Source organism: Amblyomma mixtum, chromosome 5 (assembly GCF_055824585.1).
Source record: "Amblyomma mixtum isolate Tamu chromosome 5, ASM5582458v1, whole genome shotgun sequence".
Lineage (NCBI taxonomy): Eukaryota > Metazoa > Arthropoda > Arachnida > Ixodida > Ixodidae > Amblyomma > Amblyomma mixtum.
The window spans coordinates 162,718,523-162,730,671 of NC_143016.1; the positions used below are offsets into that span (position 1 = coordinate 162,718,523).

The 12,149-nt window shown below is 44.1% G+C and overlaps 1 protein-coding gene across 1 annotated transcript in view; it reads right to left on the reverse strand.

The window, feature by feature from the left end:
* The window catches only part of LOC149344354 (solute carrier family 52, riboflavin transporter, member 3-B-like), a 108,032-nt gene extending 103,299 nt beyond the window's left edge, over positions 1 to 4,733 (reverse strand). Inside the window, exon 1 of the mRNA XM_089546257.1 lies at positions 4,599 to 4,733. The gene's annotated coding sequence lies outside the window, so the exon portion shown is untranslated. The remainder of the gene's footprint in view (positions 1 to 4,598) is intronic.
* Positions 4,734 to 12,149: the final 7,416 nt, after the last annotated feature.

The following is a 12,149-nucleotide window of genomic DNA, read 5'->3' on the forward strand; positions in this document are numbered from 1 at the left end:
TTGAATATGCCTCGGCTATTTGGGACCCTTACCAATCTTACCTAATAAATAACATTGAATCATTGCAGAACCGCGCCGTTCGTTTTATTTACTCCGATTATTCACGTAACACCAGCGTCACAGCCTTAAAGAAACGCGCAGGTCTCCAGGATTTATGTCTCCGCCGTAAAATTGCACGACTGTCACTTTTTCATAAACTTTATCATCATCCATCACTTCATAACGACTTTTTTTCTTTGCCTACTTCGATTTTTGACCGCCGCGACCATCCCTTTAAAGTTAGACGTTTCACGTGCAGAACATTTATCTATGCGCATTCATTCTTACCACGCACAATATCTGACTGGAACACTCTGCCTTCACATATCGCAACCACCACTGATCCTGATAAATATTTTAAACTTATATCTTCAATAACTACTGCTTAACTCTTCGCATACATTGTTATTTTATTTGTTCATGGCTTCCTTTTTTGCAGGGTTTGTGACTAAAAAGATTCATTTTATTAGTGTTCTGTTTCTATAATTTTAATAATGCAGTAATCTTCGTTCTTCGCCGCGCTGCCATTCTTTTGATTCTTTTGCTTACTTATATGTCATGCAAAGTGTCTTATTTGTGCTTTTGATTGATTCTTTTGCTTACTTATTTCATCCAGTGTGTCTTATTTGTGCTTTTGTTGTTTGTTTTATATTTGTGGTTTTTCTTTTATTCTGTTCAATTGCCTGTGCCCCCCCCCCCCCCCCCATGTAATACCCTCTCGAGGGCCTTTAGGGGTATTCTGTATAAAAAAAAAAAAAAGAAACAAAATTTGAGTGAGGGTCGCTTTTTACACGGATGACCGCGTGGTTAAAAAATGTTCACGCGGCTCGACGTGGTTTCGGAATGCTCGGCGTCAGAGAGTGGCTTACGGAACTGCTGATTTCCAGCAGCGCAGGCAGTTCGACGTTTCTCATGCCATCGCATCATGCTGCCCTAATGAGCCAGTCGCAGCGGGCTGCAGGGAAATGCGGCGTTTCACCAACCGCGCTGTTGAAAAGTCGAAACGGAGCGTTTACGTATGCGGAGTCAGTTCAGGGATAACCGCAGAAAGAGTTGCATGCAGCCGTGAATAAGTACTCCACATAGGTATTTGCACCATTTAGAAGGCCTGGTAGTGCATGTGTAATGGCCTCCCGAAACGTCAGACGCATTTCATCCGGTGTCTCCCGCTGTGATCTTGATGTCTCCACGCACAGAGCTGCCGAGGCCGGCAATTTCGGCGGGGTCTTCAGTATGGCTCTTCAGTTAGATTATTCAGAAGTGGTTGGCCGCTAATATCCGCTCACCTTCGACAAAGCACCGGGATTACAGCACCGTGATTTCACACCAAAACTTAGAAATACAAGCGCTCCACACAGCGAATGTGCACCCGTCATGGCACATTCCACCTTTATGTTATGCGATATTGCCAGACACGTAAAATTTTCCACAGTGGCGAATCCAACAGAAGGAGTGGCGTGGCCTACATAACAGCAACCCTCGGTGCGGCACGCTCATCAATGCGACGGGGTAACTCAATGCGAATATTTAACATCAGCCCATTATTCTCGCGACGATGACAGAAATATACCTTGTGTCAGTGACTCGTTTGTGACAGTGATCCCGCCGACTTAAGTGCCCTATTAAATAATGAAAATCTAGAAGATGATCATGAGAGAAAAAAAAAAGACGTTTCGACATCTAAGTTTTAACATTTTAATATGGTTGTGCCCGACTAGACGAGTATCCGTTCAACTCTCGAATTCTTTGATTTGACGACCCATTCTGGGGTCGCAGTTAAAACGGAAGGTGTCGTAACATATGACGATGAACTCAAAATTTTGTTTTGCTTTGCTTTAAGCAAGTGAGGACATATATACTTCCTTTATCGCGCGCGCATATTTCCCATAAAGGCGAAAAATAAACCAATGGAAACTTTCAAGCGTGTACTTCTTCAGCAAAAGGACGCCAAGATCATCAGCACCTGTTTCACCACGAAGCGATTATCTTGCGCTCTACTTTGTGCCTAGACACCTCGAGAGTTAGCCCTTTGCACCGAAGCCATGAGCACGAACATAAAACCATCTGATAAGCCCAGAGCAACGCACAGAGGACTGCGGCCACATTCCAAGTAAACCTGTTTGACAAGCAAGCCTGGCCATAATTCTGCTCAGCACATAAAGGTGCGCCACGTTATTGCACTTCACGCATGCCGCTTGTTTTTCAAGCAATACATAGTAATAATCAGATGAGGGCATATCTTGAATGGCTGCTTGGTCTTTAATGTGCGTTGTCATGGTTTAGTTATCTCCAGTTGTAAACTGCAGCGTAGAACTGTGACCGTTACTGGTTCCAGAAAAAAACCTTTGTAAAATAGTTGGAACCTTGTTGCATAGATCGACTGTCCTATTTTCATCCTGTAACAGCCAGCTAGGACTAACAGTATCTGGAAAAAACATTAAAAATCATCCCTGGAAAAAAAGTCCCCATTTCCATGTTGCAAAAAAAAGTCCCCAAACACATGTAATCAAAATACTCGTGACCCACAGTGATTTGAGCACCCGACTGCCTCGCATGAGGCGGATTTACGATAAGGTGGAACGAATCACTGACCCGTAAACCCAACGGTATGGTCAACACAATGCAAGTGTGGCTGAAGTTTATCGCTCAAGGTTCGAAAGATTCGCAACAGAACACTAGATGAGAAGGAAATCTTGATACACAATTTGGATAGAAGCTAAATACAAGTAGCAAACTGCAGACTGCAGAAAGAAACTGCACAAAAAATTTATCTATATGTGTATCAGATCGTAACGAAGGCACTTGACATCATGACCGAACGTTTATTGCTGGGCATCTTATTTATAGCTTACTGATAGCGTGGGGCAAGCACGAGCACGTTCTGCACACCGCCAGCAAGATATCGCAACAGCCAGATACAATATTTAGGGGGTGGTAGTTCAGCACCTATGCACTGCACCTGGTGACAGCAGCCTCGCCTTGAACCAACTCTTTGCAAGGTAAGTGTACGGGTTAGCAGACGCGGTGAAACGGTATGCAGAGCGCTGAAAGTTGGATACTGCAATCTGGTACTGCGAAATACTTCATGCTTGCATCTATCCTCAAATTCAAGGAAGAGTACAAAAAAGGGGGCAAATTTTTGTCACGTCGGTTCCAGAAGAACGAACTCTTTGGGCAGTTTTTCACTTGGGGACATTCTTTCCTACAGAGCGAATGCTGATGGGACTTTTTTTTCCGGGGACCATTTTTCCGGGGACGCATTTTCTGGGGACGTTTTTTTTTTTTTTTTTTTCCTACAGCCGACCATTACAGGGCATATAAAAGTTCCTGAGGACTGTCACCTCAGCATACTATTTTACACAAGTTGAAACCCGATATCTTCAAAAAAGAAGTAAAAAAACTGTTTATACATTTGTGCCGGGTGAGTGGATTGTTTCCTTCTTGATTCTTTAATTAGTGCTGGTATATCAGGCGCCGCAAGACAAGTACTGAAAACGGCCATTCAGTTTCAGCGCTTCCAACCACTGCACTAGCTCACATGAATTGTAGTGTAGACTTTCTGCGTCAAAGGGCAGTATCGCAGAACGAATAGATTGTACTGGAGGATAATGAGCGGAATAAAGAGCACACTTATCAAATATTGGTGCAACACCATGACGCACCTGCACTATCCATTATTCGGCGCAAGCCGCTGCGCGTTTGACATGCGCATATTCTCCAGCGAAATAACGTCGAAAATGCGCTGTGCACAAATCTAAATGGCAGCTCGTACAAAGCGACAGTATACTGTAGACGCATTCTCTCGAAGGTGCGTGCGCTAAGGTACAAATAAACCGGTATTCTCATCTAAGAACGCTATAGACCGAAAATGGTTTTCATCCTACACGTTTAGGTTTTAGGGCTTACTCAGTTGTAACTAAAAGTGCTTAGTAATGGGGGTTCAAAGGCTGCTCCGCTATATGTTGCCGGCATACCTATCCATTAAGACAAAGCGCCTGCAGTGATATTTCTTAGTCGTCCTCTGCGCCAGCATTAAGCTGTGTGATGCAGTTAGAAAACGCTCGCTACCACAACCGAGCGACAGTCATTCAAGCTTCTGCTGTGACTGATTCCCGTAGGCACTGCGCAACTAACAAGGCAATTGCACTTTATTCTTCTAGACTAATGGCTAAAAATTGACCAGCGGAAGGAAGCATCTAGAATCGCTTGTCATCCTTGCGAACTATATTTGGTCCAGAAAAGGAAAACAGCTAGATAGGATGAAACGTTCAAAACCACAGCGTTTATCAGAGCCGAACGCGAGAGAGGACGAGCGAACCTGCCGCCGGCTGCAGCAGACGACAGACTCGAGAGCGCTCGAGAGTCCTTGAGCCGACGTCACGCGGACGACGTTAGCGTCGCTACCGGCGCTACGGCGGGTCACCTGCTGGGGGCAGTTCAGATCACACCTGCGCGCGTGACCGATCGAGCTGGCGTAGCTGAGGCTGTCGGGGCCACAGCGGCGCCCCGTTCTACTGAAAGCCAAAAAATAAAGGCGATGGGCACTGAAACCAACTTACATGCAACAGGTGTTCCTCTAACGCTTGAACGACCAACAGCTGAAATCGCGGCTGGATTTGAACGAAACAGCAGGGAAGCAAGGCGTAGAGGCGACCGTGCGAGTCGCTCAACTGCCGTTGGCGCCACCACTGAGGTTATTGAGAAATAGGGTAGATGGCGCGACCAGTCAGGCGGCCGTAGACAGCCGTGGTTGTAGTTGTGCAACTTCTCTGTCGGCGCACGGAGAAAGCGAAACAGCAGGAAGAGTGTGAAAGGCAACGCGGCTTCTGTGTTTCCGGCGGCGAGAGGGAGAACTGGGCTGAAGGAAAACCATTTCTGCTGTTTCGTGCAAGCTACCGGATAAGTTGAAACACCGCACACGAGTGGAAGCAGTTCTTGTTTAAACACATAGACGTTTTTCCAGCGGTGGTGCGCATTCCATAGCACGTCAAGAAACCACAGGAGGCCGAACGTTATTCGTGAACGGTTGCTTGCCTCTGTAAACGACAGTTTTCCTTTGGCTTGTAAGAATTCTTCAAACAATGTCACAAACACAAAAAGATTTTTGACAATTTTATACCTGCACCAGGGAGCTGAATGCCTCTAGAATAAAGTGCTTTTGTCTACACCTCTCTTCATGAAAAATTTATCATAATGTCTATTCCGAACCGCTGTCCTTGATTTTATGCACATCTTCCGGCTGTGACTTTTATGACTTTCGATAGAACCTTTCGAGTTGCCTATACTTGGATTAAAATATGACATTTTTTTCGACTGAGGGCACCATCTCAAACACGAGTAATTTTGCCTTCCATGCATGTATAATCAATGAGTGAATGAAATCATTCATTTTTCTATCAAGGCGGAGGGGGCTTGAAAAAAAAGAAGTAGAAATCCTTGTACTTAATAGGGTTCGAGCCCATTGATACAACAGCAGAAAATTAGTATTTCCAATAAAAGAAAACGATTCAGAAATACACCAGTTATACAATATTTATGTGTATGTCACAATAGTAATACAAAAATTCTTTCAATTCCTTGTTGCTCACGTTAACAAGGAAAAAATTGTACGGCACTGCAGTCTGCTGCAGTGGAGAAATATGCCAAAGCATTTGCGTATGAATATCAGCTACTTTTTTTTTCAAGTCGTCGTTGCCACGTGACACTTATGACTCTGGTTCCTATGGCGCTGGTCCCCCTGGCGGCGATCTGCAGATGCTGGTCATATTGATGACAGATGCGTGTTTCCGATCTTCTAGTGCGCCCACGTGTGCAGCAGAAGCGTTGGCGGTGTTACGACTGCGCATCCGACCGCTGCCATCACTGCTACGACTGAGCATCCCACCGCTGTCACCTCTGCTACGACTGGGCCTCCGCGCCTGACACCACTGCTGGGACAGGAGTGTCTCAGCTCAGCCTGAGCAAGAAATGGCTTCAATCAAAGAATGAAACATTTTATTTCCTCAGTAATACATACCTGCTTCATACAATTAAAAATGTTCAGTTCAGTTCAGTCCCCCGTAGGGGCATTACATAAGGGGTGGGTTTTTATGCAAACAGTAAGGATCATGGTAAACAGTTATTGAAAATATGGCCAGATACAAGTTGCAAAAACGAAGATGGGCAGGTAGTAGAAGCGATTTCGTGGGGAAGGCCGTTCCAGTCTGTGGCAGTTCGGAAAAAAAATGAGGCAGTGAAGGTGGTGGTCGGGGTACGTGGGCGCGCAACTTGAAGTGGATGGCTGGTTCGATATTATATGCGTGCTACTGATGTGATGTATGGTGCTTGATTAAGGGACGAAAAATATAACTTGTGGTACAGTGAAAGGCTGGCAATGCGACGTCGACAGAAAAGCGGTGATAAACCAGATTCTGCTTTGAGAGATATGAGTACGATGAATGAATAAATCTAACAGCGCAATTTTGAACTGATTCTAATGCATCGGCGAGATATGCTTGGTGCGGATTCCAAATGGGCGATGCGTATTCGTGTTTTGGCCTGACAAGTGATTTATAAGCTAGTAATTTTACATGTTCCGGGGCGTTTCGCAGGTTACGTGTCAGAAAGCCTACGGTTTTGTTAGCTGCGGCAATAATGTTAGTGACATGTGTGCTCCAAGACAAATCGTGAGAGAGGGTTACACCTAGGTATTTGTAATACTGCACTAGTTCCAGGGGTGTGTTAAGGATTGTGTAAGGAAAACAAAAGGGACTGCACCGGCGGGAGAAGTACATGCATTTACATTTGTTGGCATTTAGCGTCATTAGTGAATTGTTACACCATTCTGCAACGCTGATTAGATCGTTCTGGAGAGCAGTTTGGTCAGATATGTTATTGATTGTGCGGTAAATGACGCAGTCGTCTGCGAACATGCGTATATTAGAAGAAATACACTCAGGTAAATCGTTAATGTATATTAAAAACAACAGAGGACCAAGGACAGATCCTTGGGGCACGCCGGAAGTTACTGGGAGGGGTCTAGGTAAGTTACTGTTGATTAAAGCCATTTGCGTACGATTGGACAAAAATTCCTGTATCCACATTATAACGTTAGGGTCTAGGTTCAGCAGTTGAAGTTTTAGTAACAAGCGCTGGTGAGATACTTTATCAAAGGCTTTCGCAAAATCCAGAAAGATTGCGTCAGTTTGCACATTAGTGTTCATGTTAGTGTGTAAGTCATGAACAAAAAGAGCTAATTGGGTTTCACAGGAGAAACCTTTGCGGAACCCATGCTGCGAGGGATTAAAAAAGCTGTTACAGTCTAAGAAAGAAATGATTTGAGAGTAGATGACATGTTCCATGATTTTGCATCGCACGCTTGCTAGGGAGATAGGTCGGTAATTTAATGGAGAGTTTCTGTAACCTGATTTGTAGACTGGAACGACCTTCCCCACTTTCCAATCATCTGGCATGGTTCCTGAAGAAAGTGAGTGGGAGAACAGCAATGACAAGTATGAAGTAACCGTGTGTCTCGTGTACATTACAATTTCAGAGTTAATACCATCAATGCCATATGATGACGACAGCTTAGTCTTCTGGATTACGGATGAAATTCTGTCTTCACAAAATGTGATGTTTGGCATGGTACCTTCCATATTGGAGAAAGGAAAAGAAAAGGCCGTTTCGATTTCTTTCATGAAAACAGTGGCAAATGCGGAATTGAAAGCGTCGGCACATTCAGCATCGGTAATGGTTTCTTGTAAATCATTGGTGAGAGTGATAGCGCGTTTTGGGTGAGGTATTATTACTTGCCAAAACTGTCTTGGGTTACTGCGCAACAAATTTGGAAATGTAGTAGCATAAAATAAACGCTTTGCGCTGGGGATCGCAGTCAAATATTCATCTTCGGCTTCGTAGTACGTTTGCCATCGGGATGAGTTGTTTTTAGCCGCCCAATAGAGACGCTTTTTTATTTTCTAGTCTTTTTAAGGATTTAGTAAACCATGGTTTTTGGTTGCTGGTGCGAATGTTGACAGTTGGCATATATTTATTAGCCAAATCATTTAACTTATTCTTAAACATCGCCCTGTTATCTTGGATCGATTGAGTGTGACATGCAGCTTCGAAGCTAGGAAAAAAGGTATCAAGTTCATGATTTATCGCGTCATAATAATGATTATCGCGTCATAACAGTGACACATTGATGGTTTTGGTTTTATGGGGTTTAACGTCTCAAACCGACTAAGGGTATGAGAGACGCCGTAGTGGAGGGCTCCGGAAATTTCGACCACCTGGGGTTCTTTAACGTGCACTGACATCGCACAGTACACGGGCCTCTAGAATTTCTCCTCCAAAGAAATTCAACCGCCGCGGCCGGGATCGAACCCGCGTCTAACCCGGGATCCAACCCGGCCGGGACACATTGAATCAAAACACATGACAAATACCTAAAGAGAACAAAAAGTGCCACATTGTAGAAACAGTTGACAGCTGTCTGCCATATGCATGGTAGACACCAGGCCCACGTCTCTCATGATGACTCCAACAGCGATGTTTGCAGTTCGCACTCCACAGCGTGCATAAAAAAGGCCATGGTTACTGGGTGAACAGGAAAATTAATGTCAATTTTCAGCACTCAATATTTTTTTCTCACTAAGTCACGTAAGCAGACGAAAAATACACAAGACAGCCAGCAACTAATAACTGTATATCATTCACAAGGGTAGAAACTTGGGCGAGTCGGTAACGGTGATCCATGGTATGAGAGGTAGAGCAAAAGGGGACAAGGGACAGAGAAAGACATACACAACACAGGCGCTAACTTCCGACTGACAGAGCCCAGGCGACCAAGACGAACGTGAACCGTGAGGGCAAACAGGCGCATGCGCCCGGAAAAAATGAAAATCAGGTGAACGAGGAACTACGGACACGTATGACTCAGCGATTGTTTAAGAAGGCCAGTTCTCTTTTGGACAGGGAGATAGATAGCTTGCTGACACATTTATCTTCCAAAGCAGCGATACGCGCTGCTTCAATAATTGCACGTGTTCACTGATTCCGGTGTTTGGCCACACTCGAACACTTATCCAAAAATGGCACACAACCACACTCCTTACAGTGCAAAACCAGATTACTGCCAGCAAAAGTTTTCAAGTTGTTTTTGTGTTCACGAAGCTTCTCATTCAAGTAACGACCAGATTGACCAACATACCGCTTGCCACAAGAGAGTGGGATGTCATAAACATTGCCTTCAGTCCATTTCACGAATTTTTCCCTGTGATTAATGGTGCACTTCAGCTTTTGGGGATGTTTATCGGCGGGCAAAGTTTTTTGGATAGCGCACCTATTTTTTTAGGGACTGGAAAACATTCGCTTTGTCCCAATTTTCTCGAGATTTTGAGTCTGGCAATGAATGTAAGGAATGACGGCAATTCTGCCTAAAAAAAACGGTTTGGTTTGGTTTATGGGGTTAGTGTCCCAAAGCGACTAAGGGTATGAGAGACGCCGTAGTGGAGGGCTCCGGAAATTTCGACCACCTGGGGTTCTTTAACGGGCACTGACATCGCACAGTACACGGGCCTCTAGAATTTCTCCTCCAAAGAAATTCTAGCCGCCGTGGCCGGGATCGAACCCGCGTCTTTTGGGTCAGCAGCCGAGCACCATAACCACTGAGCCACCGCGGCGGCACCCTAAAAAAAAATAGGTGCGCTATCCAAAAAAAAAAAAACTTTGCCTGCCGATAAACGTCCCCAAAATCTGCAATGCACCATTAATCACAGGAAAAAAATTCCTGAAATGGACTGAAGGCATAGTTTATGACACCCCACTTTCTTGTGGCAAGAAGTAAGTTGATCAATCTGGTCGTTGCTTGAATGAGAGGCTTCATGAATACAATATCAACTTGAAAACTTTTAATGGCAGCAATCTGGTTTTGCACTGTAAGGAGTGTGGTTGTGTGCAATTTTTGGATAAGTGCTCGATCGTGGCCAGACACTGGGATCAGTTAACACGTGAAATTCTCTCTGTCCCTTGTCCTGTTTTGCACTACTTCTCATACCATGGAACACTATTCTGTGTTCCATTTATGATACTTAGGCGTGCTGCTGTAAGTAGAGTGAAAGAATAAAATAACGGAATTTTTTTCTTTACTTTTGAAACTTGGATGAGATCAGTCCAAATGTCCTCGCTTTATAAAAACCACTGTTATTTCTGAAAGGCTTACATATTTGACTTTTCTTTGTTGAGTCATTATAAAGACACTGCTATTTTCCCTTCAGTATTCCAGTTATTACTGTCTAAAAAACTTGAACAATGTAAAGTTAAGTTTCCAGTGTTCCTAATCTGCTGGCATGCATACCTGTGCTCAAGCAGGAATTCATACAGACAGGTCCACATAGGCACAGTTTTCAATCTGGCCCGGGGGGGGGGGGGGGGGGGGGGGGGGGAATGTAGCGGGTCTAAACAAAACCAAAAGGTCAGGTCAAGCAAACAACAAAATTCGTCAAATAAATTTTTGCTAACTGCCTGCACCTATAAAAAAAGCATGAAGTGAAGGGAAAACACTGTCAGCTGTGAAGAGTGTTTACCAAAACTTTAGAAGTTGAGCAGGCCAGGAGGTTCTCTGAAAACCACTGTTGAACAACTTCTACTTAAAAAGAAATGTGCAGGTTGAATTCATCGACAACACCAGCTGTGCACACTGCAATGGCTTACGAAAAAATTCAAGGAGACCTGCCTACCATGGGGCTACTTCCTTACATTATCAAATAGCCAGCACACACACAGAGCAGTACCACCGAATAGGTTTCCTCAGTGTCGTAGCTATCAATCATAGTGAAACAAACGCTTGACAGGTCCAACAAGTCTATGCAGTAATGCATCCGGATTTTCACGGTTCCCTCAGCTCCATTATTTTCCCCCCTAAATTCACAACCAACTGCAGACCTAAGGCAAAACACAACAGTTCCATAATCTTCAGCAACAAGGCATATACAAGTGCAAACAGCAAATGAAATAGCTTAGGGTAGCCCTGCTCAAATAAACAGAAATCAGGTAATCATAGTTAACTGATAAAGTACGAGGGGGTACCCAAAAGAAACCGGACTTATTTTTGTTTGAACTTATTTCTTCACATTTTCAGCACAGACCTTCAATATCCTTCAAAGTACTATCCACTTATAATGATACGTTTGTCGAATCTTTCATTCCATTTTTCTAAACATTGTTTAAATTCATCTTTTGTGATGCTTGACAGTCCCTCCGTCGTTTTTTTCTTCACCTCAGCAACATCAGCGAAACGCTTTCCATTCACATGTTTTTTCATTCTACGAAACAAAGAAAGTAGCACGTAGCAAGGTCGGGTGAGTATGAGGGTTGAGGAACAGAGGTCGTGCCATTTTTGGTCTGAATTTGTCGTAGAGACAGGGCTGTGTGAGCAGGGGCATTGTCATGGTGGAAAAACCAGTCACCCGTCTGCCACAAATCAGGCCGCTTCCACCGAACACTGTTGCCCAATCTTTTCAAAACATCCAAGTAGAAAGCCTGGCTAACTGTCTGACCCTGCGGAAAAAATTCTGAATGGACGACTCCTCTCACGTCGAAAAAACAAATCAGCATTATTTTGAGGTTTGGTTTCACCTGACGAGCTTTCTTGAGGCGAGGTGAACTTGAAGTTTTCCATTGGCATGATTGTTGCTTTGATTCAGGAACACTTGAGTTGTCCCCATAGCATCGTCCTTGTACGTCTTTCTTAATATTTCAAGAGTTTCCATTCAACTTTTTCCGAGCAAAAATCAGAATTTCACCGGCGCATGCTGTTCACAAAAATCAGCCACTGCAAAAACGACATTCACACAAAACAGTCGTCACTCTAAAACACTGCCTAAACTAGTCTGACCTCCTTCAGCGACGGCAATCGGCTTACTGACTCTGAAATGTTCGTTCTATGCACTCCTATCGGCAAAACGCGGTACCACAGAAGCTGTGCCGATTCAAAAAATTATTCCGGTTTCTTTTGGGTACCCCCTCGTATTATTCCATATTTTCATCAAGGCCTGGAACAAAACAAGCCATCGACAATATATTAGATAGATAGATAGATCTTTATTTAGACAACAAGGTCTCGGATACAG